Source organism: Triticum dicoccoides, chromosome 3B (assembly GCF_002162155.2).
Source record: "Triticum dicoccoides isolate Atlit2015 ecotype Zavitan chromosome 3B, WEW_v2.0, whole genome shotgun sequence".
NCBI classification, from domain to species: domain Eukaryota; kingdom Viridiplantae; phylum Streptophyta; class Magnoliopsida; order Poales; family Poaceae; genus Triticum; species Triticum dicoccoides.
The window spans coordinates 808,494,407-808,504,028 of record NC_041385.1 but is presented as its reverse complement, the minus strand read 5'-3'; the positions used below and the strand labels follow the sequence as shown (position 1 = coordinate 808,504,028).

General features: G+C 43.4%; 1 long non-coding RNA gene across 1 annotated transcript; it reads left to right on the top strand.

Annotated features, from left to right (window-relative positions):
- Nucleotides 1-1,398: 1,398 nt before the first annotated feature.
- On the top strand, nt 1,399-2,539 carry LOC119282378. Its single transcript, XR_005138727.1, has 2 exons — nt 1,399-2,058; nt 2,133-2,539. It is a non-coding gene; the product is annotated as an uncharacterized LOC119282378 (long non-coding RNA).
- Nucleotides 2,540-9,622: the final 7,083 nt, after the last annotated feature.

Sequence of the window (9,622 nt, the reverse complement as noted above, 5' to 3'; positions counted from 1 at the left end):
CCACCACAACTATCTCATATTCCTACGAAGAAGTAAAAGTGCTTGCTTACACCTGGAAGCATTTCCCAGGTCTAGAAACCTAATCCATATCATTCCTACTAAGCAGTAGTAGTGTAAAGGACATGATATGACCATTAATAGCAAAACGAAGGATGTCACATGTGTTATAAAAGTTATGCCACACATTAATCAAGAAGAGAAAACATCCCTATGACGGTCAGTAGGGCATTACATGATGGTGATAGATCGATGGACATTGGACCAAACCTAGACTTGGGTACACTAAGGGAATACTTGGACTAGTGGCATAGATTTGCGGTGGTGGAACTCGAGTCGGGCACTCTAGACAAGCTAAGACGGGCATGGGAAAGAAATGGTGAATTCTCAGTGAGAGTCTATGTATGCGGGAAAGTTTGTGGGTAGAGAGGTTAACCCAACTGCAGAGTTCACTTGGAGATCTGGACCACCATTACAATGTCGCTTCTTCACCTAGTTGGCCTTGAAGAATAGATGTTGGACTGCTGACCGTCTCACTACGTGTGGTTTACCACACCAGCCAGTGCGATGAGATGATCAGCCGTCTACTTTTGGAATGTGTGTTCGCGAGAATGGTGTGGCCTGAAGTCTTTCAACCGCTTGGCTGGCAAGGTTGGGTTCCAACGCCAACTGACTCTCTAAACAAATGGTCTGAAAGCAAGGACACCATGGATGGCCTACGAAAGGACTTTCAGACTATCTTAGTCCTTGTCTCCTGGGAGCTGTGGAAGAATAGGAACAGCATTGTATTTGACGGAGACTCTCCATCACTACAAGGAATTGGCAGGAGGATTTTAGTCGAAGGGAGAGCTTGGAAGCAGGCCGAACTGATAACAAGGGACCTCGAGTGCTTCTTTCATGTGTTGTCACAGTGGGTCGATCGGGATTCGGGAGTAGTAGAATTATCTTGTATCTAGGGTGGACTTGGGTCTGTGCTTGTGACATATACCCATGTAGAGGGGCTCTTTGCCCCCTTCTCTATATTTAATATATGATATGCATGCTTGGGCGTATTCAAGAAAATAAAATTAATCAGGAGGAGAGAGATGCCTGTGATGTCCAGGCCCTAAAGATATTTGTACATGCAACCACATAAACTGCATATACATTCTACATTGGCTCTGTTTGCATGGTAGTGTCACCAGCGGAGACAAGGTGAAACCCGACTTCAGTACTCCAAGATGGAAGCTAAAGCATGCGTTGGATCTTATAGAATTATCGCGCTCGCTCGCGCACAAACTCGCATGAGTTGGCCTGAAAGCACAGCCACGTTCTCATGGGGCCAACCAACTGCCAACCTGTTTCTCTTCTTCGCCAACCAACTGAGAACCCGTTATCTCCCTGGGAAGATCAGCATGTTGTGAGCCACCCGTTTCTCTGCTTCCCCTAAACGCGAGTCTCTTCTTCGTCTCTAACCTCACACTTTCTTCGCCATGAGGGCTACCGCACAACATTGATGCTTCTGTGCAGCACCCATCGAAGTCACCGGCGATGGTGATGCAGCACTTGCCGGTGCTGCAACGGCTGTCCACTGCATCTGCCGTTGCCGCAAGGTGAGGCGTCCTCACCGGCGTTGGCTACTACAAAGAAACATGGCGTTGCGAGCTTCTGCAAGGCGGCCGGTGCAGCGAGGGACCAGTGACCGCCAGTGTTGTGGAGCAGGCCTCGTGCTCCAGCCGATCCACGACTGCTACAAGTCATATAACGATGACGGTCCAACGATCACCTCAGAGCGGTGATGCAATGGAGCAACGTCGGGGGCCGTCGGTGCTTGCGTTGGAGCTTTTGCTGTACTACACTGTGCTGGCATGGAGATCGAATGGAGCAACGTCGGGGCCGTCGGGGCCTGCGTTGGAGCTTTTGCTGCATGCGCTACATGGTGCTGCCATGGACTTCTAATGGAGCAAAGCCTTGGGCCGTCGGTGCTTTGCGTTGGAGCTTTTGTTGTGCTACGCCTACACAGTGCTGCCATGGAGTCCAATGGAGAATCACTGAAACCAGCACTCATCTGACATTACAAAGGTATCATCATGCCAGACCTGAATTTATTACGGGTGAACCAGCAATAGCTTAGACCGGAAATCATTTAATTACAGGTTGGGAAGACACGCAAGTGTTGATATTTTTTTATTTGGTTTGTGGGAAGGTCTCTAAAGAAAGTGCAGACAGCAGGAGAGCCATGACTGTGTAGGCCACTATAATTTCTCGTGTGCAAACCACGGGCCTTCCATACTCTGTTTTTTCTGAGATATAGATAGCACGAATAAGACATGTAATCGAGCACAACTAGATAGGTGAAATAGATAGTCACATCTGACTCGATGGCGTTGCACAGGCCTCTTCTTTAGGACACAGAGCCTAGAACTATTATGAGGCCTTGATAGCTCATTTAGGAAGCATCTCTAGAAGTTTGTGCTCAGACGAGTCGACCAAAGGAGCTTAGTAATTCTTGTAAGTCTTCTTCAGAAATAATATGATAAATTTACATAAAGGCATGTTATCACATGGCTCTGCTCACGGAGACATTCACCGTCATCATGATGTTATGAAGAAAGTAATGTTTTCATAATTTGTGCGTGAATCTCGTCAGTTACATGTTATCTTTATCCACGTTCGTTTTGCCAGAGCAGTTTGAGTGCCATGCAATGGTCTTCGATAGACAGAGTCCGCCCTTTGAGGCATATGACAGGCTATAAAATTCTCATAACACAAGATTTCGCAAGTGAGTTGTTGAATGACCCCCTAGATGAGCAGCAGCTTGCAATGATGCATAAATTTTTCACACGTTTTCTACATTGATCAAGCATGCTATACTATCATGCATAAATTTTTCACACGTTTTCTACATTGATCAAGCATGCTAGACTATCAAGATATATTGGGTACACAAGCCAGGCAGTATATCATGACAGAGAATTGTCATTTCGACCTCATCTTTGAGTGGTGGTTCCTAATTGAAGCTGACATATCTCGAGTTGCTTACAATGTGATTAGGGGCATATCTTCGCTTTGTAGCAGGTGAATGCTATTGTCATGCTTAAAAAAACATCCACACATCCAAGACGACCATCGGAAGGGTATGGTGCGATTACAAAGATGTTATTTAAGCTGACAAGAGTACCTAAAGCTGACAGAATTGGCATTCATTTTTCCAACGTGAGGAACACATGCCAAAATATTTGATTTCTCCGGATGCTTTCACAAGGCAGCTAGAGCGCACACGTAATCTGAATATTCTGTATCGAAGGAACCCCCAATAGTAGAAAAAGGGCCTTTAGTCCCGGTTCATAAGGGCCTTTAGTTTGACCAGATTTAACAAAACTTCAACAAAAACTGAAATTTGAGCATAATTTTTTTCCCTTTTAGAATTTGAGGATTCTAAAAATTTGCAAACAGGCCGTAGGCAGTCAAAATCGAATGCGGATTTTCGTTCTAAATATTTTGATATATTATACGTTTTTTTCTGACATAGTATGCAAAAGTTATAGCCGTTTTACATTTTCCCTACACTTTTTGCAAAACATGTCCAAATTTAAGTTTTTAAATTTTCCTAACTAGTAGATGTAGTAACATAACTACATCTCGAAGGATTTTAATTTTTGAAGTTTTTATCATTTTTTTTTGCTTTTTACAAAACTGAAAAGGTGATCCACATGGGGGGTAGAGTTTGAAAATGGGACCTTTAGTACCGGTTCGTGCCACGAACCGGTACTAATGCCTCAAACCCCATTAGTACCGGTTCGTGGTACAAAACGGTACTAAAGGTTAGACCCATTGGTCCCGATTCGTCCCACCAACCGGGACCAATGTTAGTGGGACAGGAGCGAGGCCCATTGGTCCCGGTTCGTCCCACCAACCCGGACCAAAAGGTCCAGACGAACCGGGACCAATGGCCCACGTGGCCCGGCCGGCCCCGGGGCTCACGAACCCGGTCCAATGCCACCATGGGTCCCGGTTCTGGACTGAACCGTGACTAATGGGCTGACCCGGCCTGGACCTTTGCCCCCCTTTTCTACTAGTGCCCAAGAACCAGCCAAAAGGTACTGGTTTGCTTTTGACAAATGACATGGTGATTCTCAAACACACGTGGTTATGCTCTCTCCCAAGGATTTTCCGACAGAACTTGGTTATAAAGCCTTTTGACCGTACTATGTCAAGAGGCAGACAGTTTAGGATGCATAGTTGTGTCTTAGCTTTTAATATAATTTTTCCTACTCAAGTAGATGCATATCGGAAATAGGAGGTGACCTGTCACCGGCACTTTCCGGGTATGTCACCTTAGTAGCATTTGACACAAATAAGGTTCTACAAAAATTGATATGTCGATGGGGGTGCAAACATACCTAATAAGTTACTTGTGCTATCAGGTCTAGCTCGACGGTACCACACATATGCCTTACAGGGCACACGAGTCATTTAGAAAAACTTGTCAGTGCCATACAACATGTGAAGATGTACTTGTATACGTGACAACTTACAAAAGACATGCCATTACCGCAAATGTTAGTGTTCCAAAAAATTTTATATGTGAGGATTATGTTCTTCAAAATCAAATCAAGTAGGGCAGCAGTCTCTGATCTGAGAGGTTAATATAACCGTTGTGGCCTACTCTCTTGCGTCTTGACACCGCGCTAAGTTCTTCCTGCAAAAGGCTGGCCGAACTAGCAATTTAGCCATGTGACTTCATGAGTTGCTTGCAGATTTGGAGCACGTGATACAGAGGCTTGGTTGGTATGAATTATGCTGATTTGATATCACAAGGAGTATATAGTATTGTGATCATGTTATAAGCACAGGGAAGTTTACTAATGCCCAAAACGTAGCAATGAATAACACACCAATCGGCTGTACTCAACAAATGTAGATTATTATAAGTTTTCCAGGTAAAATTATGTTAAGACCCTACCCCAAAGTCCTCAATGATATCATTCAGTGAAAATTTTCTGCTCAGCTCGTGTCGCAAATAAGTTATTAAAGCAAGTCACGAGACGTCTTTGACAGTTCTTGATGCTTCTTGACATGCATGCAACGTATATAAGAGCACCCACATCACCAGTTCTTGATGCTTCTTGACATGCATGCAACGTATATAAGAGCACCCACATCACAACTAGACACAGAGGATTCACCAAAAGGTGTTGTGTTATTTGGATGCTACGTTGAAATGGAGAGAAATCCCCTATAGATTTTTGATCACATTGGTACAGCAGGGGGCACCAAAATGATCCATGGTCATTGATTTTTTTTTACAGCTTTGGGCTGAGGAATGGAAATAATGTCTTCGCATGTTCGATGGCGACATGCAAATTCAAACAGTGAATGTCTATACAATAAGATGTGTCGCTGGTGATGTTACACCACCTATAGCAACAAATACACGTTTATCGTTATTTTAATCATAGTGATACATTGATCAACCTTGCAACTACATGTCCATACACTAGCAAGTATGGTGTAAAGTCAGATTAAACAAGCAAATGATATAAGTCTTCGGAATACTCGCTAGAATGACCATCCCTGTATTTTGCTTGGAATTTTTTTTTAGAGAACAGAGCATGGCAGTTTGGTCCATGTGAGAATGTGAAATCCTCCAATGCAGTTGGTCGACATCGTAGCAGACTAGCAGTTAAATGATCACAATAGACTAGCAGTTTGATTTTTTCCTTCTGGCCCGCGAGAAAAGGTAATGACACATATATGGTACTAGAAACATGGTTGGCATTTGTAATTCAAGGGATGCCTACAAGATACTCCTCAACATAATGGTACGATATTTCGCCAAAATGCATGAACTCTAGGAGCGGTGAAGCATGCTAGTGCCGTTCATGAGGATTATGTGAGAGCTTTAAGCTCAGCTGACTAGCATTGGATCATGCATTGTGGCAAAAGAGTTGATAAATATCTCGAGGCGTGGCATGGTCTTTTGCTGCAACTCAAATAAAAAATATGAGAGTACTTCTTGATGTTTTGGAGCTCTTGCTGGAAACCGTTGCAGTGAGACGGTCCCAGAGATGTTCCGCTATAGCACCAGGATTTCCCCCTAGTTGTCTTATTGGCTTGGCATTATTTGCAATATGTTATATACACGACATGGTTTTTCATCGTGGCTTTATCGAACTACATGTTCCGGTATCATACTTACCGTCCTATTGGCTGGCACCATCAAGGTCGCAATATGACATGTACACGCCATGGTTTTTCATGGTGACTTTACTGAACAGATATCAGATTTACTGTCCTATTGGTTGGCCCATCATGGTCGCAATATGGCAGCACGACATGGATTTTGGTCATGGCTTTATAGAAATACAAGTTCAGCAATCAGATTTATCATCCTTTGGTTGGCACCATCATGGTCGCAATATGGAATATACACGGCATGGATTTTTGTCGTGGCTTTACCGAATTACAGGTCCACATTCATATTTGTCATCCTATTGGTTGGGACCATTATGGTCGTAATGAGATTGCCTCTCTATCTTGGCATATACATGACATGTGTTTTCGTTGTGGCTTCTGCCAAACACAATTTTGCAATTGAGATTGACTCTCTATCTTGGCATATACATGACATGGTTTTTCGTTGTGACTTTTGCCAAACACAGTTTTGCAAATGAGATTGGCTCTCTATATTAACATATCACAACATGGTTTTTTGTTGTTGCTTTGCTAAAAGAATATTGGTTACAAATGATCAGCTTGATTTCGCTATCATGGCATGTATTTGCGTTGTGAATTACGAGTTTAAGAGATCAACTTTATCATCCACTAGGACTTTAACATGGCCACAATGGAGCGACTCTGATGAAACATACATACACATCATGGACTTCGATGATTTTTCCTCAAATATACATATTTAAATATCAATTATATTCCGGCAAGCTTATAGATATGTCCTGCGAAACTTTGAAGATGAATTTCAGTCAGCAATTTATAGGCACCTATTTTGATGCAAAATAATAATAATTTATGTTTGCATATGAGATACGTTAAGTATATATGGAGGATATGATCGGGCGGCAATACAAGGAAATGTGTTGAGTAGAAATTCATGGAGAACGAGGCAGTATATACAATCTCTGAGCAAGAACAAAGTGCCTCAGCTTCAACATACACTGAGTTAAGAGGGTTCAATGTACACTTGCAGATTAAACATGGTGGATTATTGCAGGAAATAGAGGATCAGAAATTTTAAAAGTGTCACGGGAACATTGTTATCCATTATCAATCAATAATGTGAGCAAGTTACACAACTGCAAAAATATAGAACCGCTAACTACAGCCCGACTGGCTACGCATTCGGACTCTACTCAGCGAGGGGCATTTGTTGAATGAGATTTTTACATGGTTATACGAGTTCAGGAGTTGCTATTGGCACAGTTTGTAAAGTAAAAAAAAGTAAATGTGTATAAACACAAGCTAATTTCATTAGATATTTTTAAATAGAAAAAAGTCAGAAGTACACAAGTGAGGTGCCGGTTCATGCAGTAGTGGTAAAATAGGACACATATGTTGAAGGAGAGAAATCTGCATCATCTAGGAGTCCTTGTAAGGAAATAATTAAGGATGGAGCCCACCATCAAGAAAAAAGGATGGGATGAGTGTGTGTTAGCGTGTACACGCTGATTGATTAGTCAGACTTATAGTTTGACCATTTGTCAGTACGTGCAACTGGTTCCTTTCCAAGTCACACACGCGTGCACGACCATTGTGGCTGATTTGATTCAAGCGTTTAAAGATAAACCGGATAACAAGATAAGCATCCAGCAACAACCCCTCGACGGCATATACGGGAGTTTGTTGGAGACCGGCGGCTCGGACGCCTCCAATGTCGGAAAAAAATTATATGTCCAATGTCTACCCTGGAGTTGGACGTTTTAAAAGGATCTCACGAGCTGCAGGCTCGGGGGGAGGAGGTTGGAGTTCTTTGGCCGACGCATAGCGCAACGGCGCAGTTCACTTCTCACGACACCCACGCCTCCACCAACAACACACGCCCACACCTATATCTCCATATCCATATTGACAGCTCCATGAAATCCCAACAAGCCTCTAGTAATTACCGTTCCTTTCAATCTTCACTCGGCGTATGCATTCAAGAACCAGATCGCTGGTGTTAATTGATAAGTGAGTTGCATGAAGGTGAGGTGCGGCTACTTCTTTTCTTCCTTCTATTTTGTGCTTGTGCTGCAGGTTGGTGGCGTCCCGTGGCTCAACATGGCGATTGAATCATCGCTGTGGATGTTTCACCATCAGATCTACAGAAAGAATTTGTGTCATCTCGCGGCTCTACATGGCGCTCCAATCTTCGCCGTGGATGCGTGTTGATCGATGTGAAAAAGGAAATTATGACATTCCGCAGCTCAGGATGGCGATCCAATCGTCGCTGCGGATGTGAGTTGATCCGATGTGAAAAAAGAAAGCTATTGCATCCCGCGGCTCTACGTGGCGATCTAATCGTAGCCGCGGATGTGTGTTGATCCGATATGGAAAAAGAGTGATGACATCCGGCAGATCTACATGACGATCTAATCGTCGCCGCGGATGTGTGTTGATCCGATATGGAAAAAGAGTGTGATGACATCCGGTGGCTCTACATGGCGATCTAATCGCCGTCACGGTCCGATATGAAAAAAAAGAGTGATGCCATTTACCGGCTCTACCTGACGCTCCAATGGTCGCCGTAGATATGTCACGATTTGATATGGAAAAGAAGAGTTATGCCATCTTGTGGCTCTACCAACGCTTCAATCATCGTCACAGATGCGTTTGGCCCCATATATATAGAAAAAGGGTAATTATGTCTCGTGGCACTACCCGGCAATTGATTCGCCGACTTGGGCATTTCACGATCAGCGTGGGCGTCTTGTCATTTTGCCCAGTCTGATCTTCATTTATTTGAGGTTCTTGACACGTGATGATCTATAAAATTTCATGCAAGCATCAGCCTGCATGGGACACTGTGCTGGCAAAAGCCTTCCCAAGAGTGCAGCATGCGCACACATCATGAATCTGAATCCATAAAACATATGCAAAAACAGCAGATTCACTTGAGATGCATAGGTCACCTTCATAATGATTCAGGCACGTCCCAACAATGACATGGCCATCTACATTGGAATAAAGGGCCTTTGCAATCGTCTTCGTCAGATGTATATTCAGGCGCAATATGAAAAATACAGGTGAAATAGAAATAAATAGATTCTCGATAATATGATGAAATACGGGTTTCTATTTATGTGTATTTGCAGTAATTCAATTTGTATACACTCGTATACTGGCACGCCCGCACCTAAAATGCCAGCGCGGATATATTTAAAATTTATCTTGCGAAAACAAGACTGTCGGCATATAAAAAGAGCCATCAGCATAGCGGCCTATGCTGCCGGCTTTCCGTATGATCGCCGGCAAAAAAATGCCGAGACGGCAGCTGATGGCGTCGTCGACAAGTCCACCCAATCAATAGCGGGCATGTCGACATAGATGGAAATGAGTTGTCGCCTATAGTCCTGTCGGGAAAGGTCTTTACCGATAGATAAATCTATGCCGACAAACAGTTTGATGGGCTTGGTGAGATCTATGG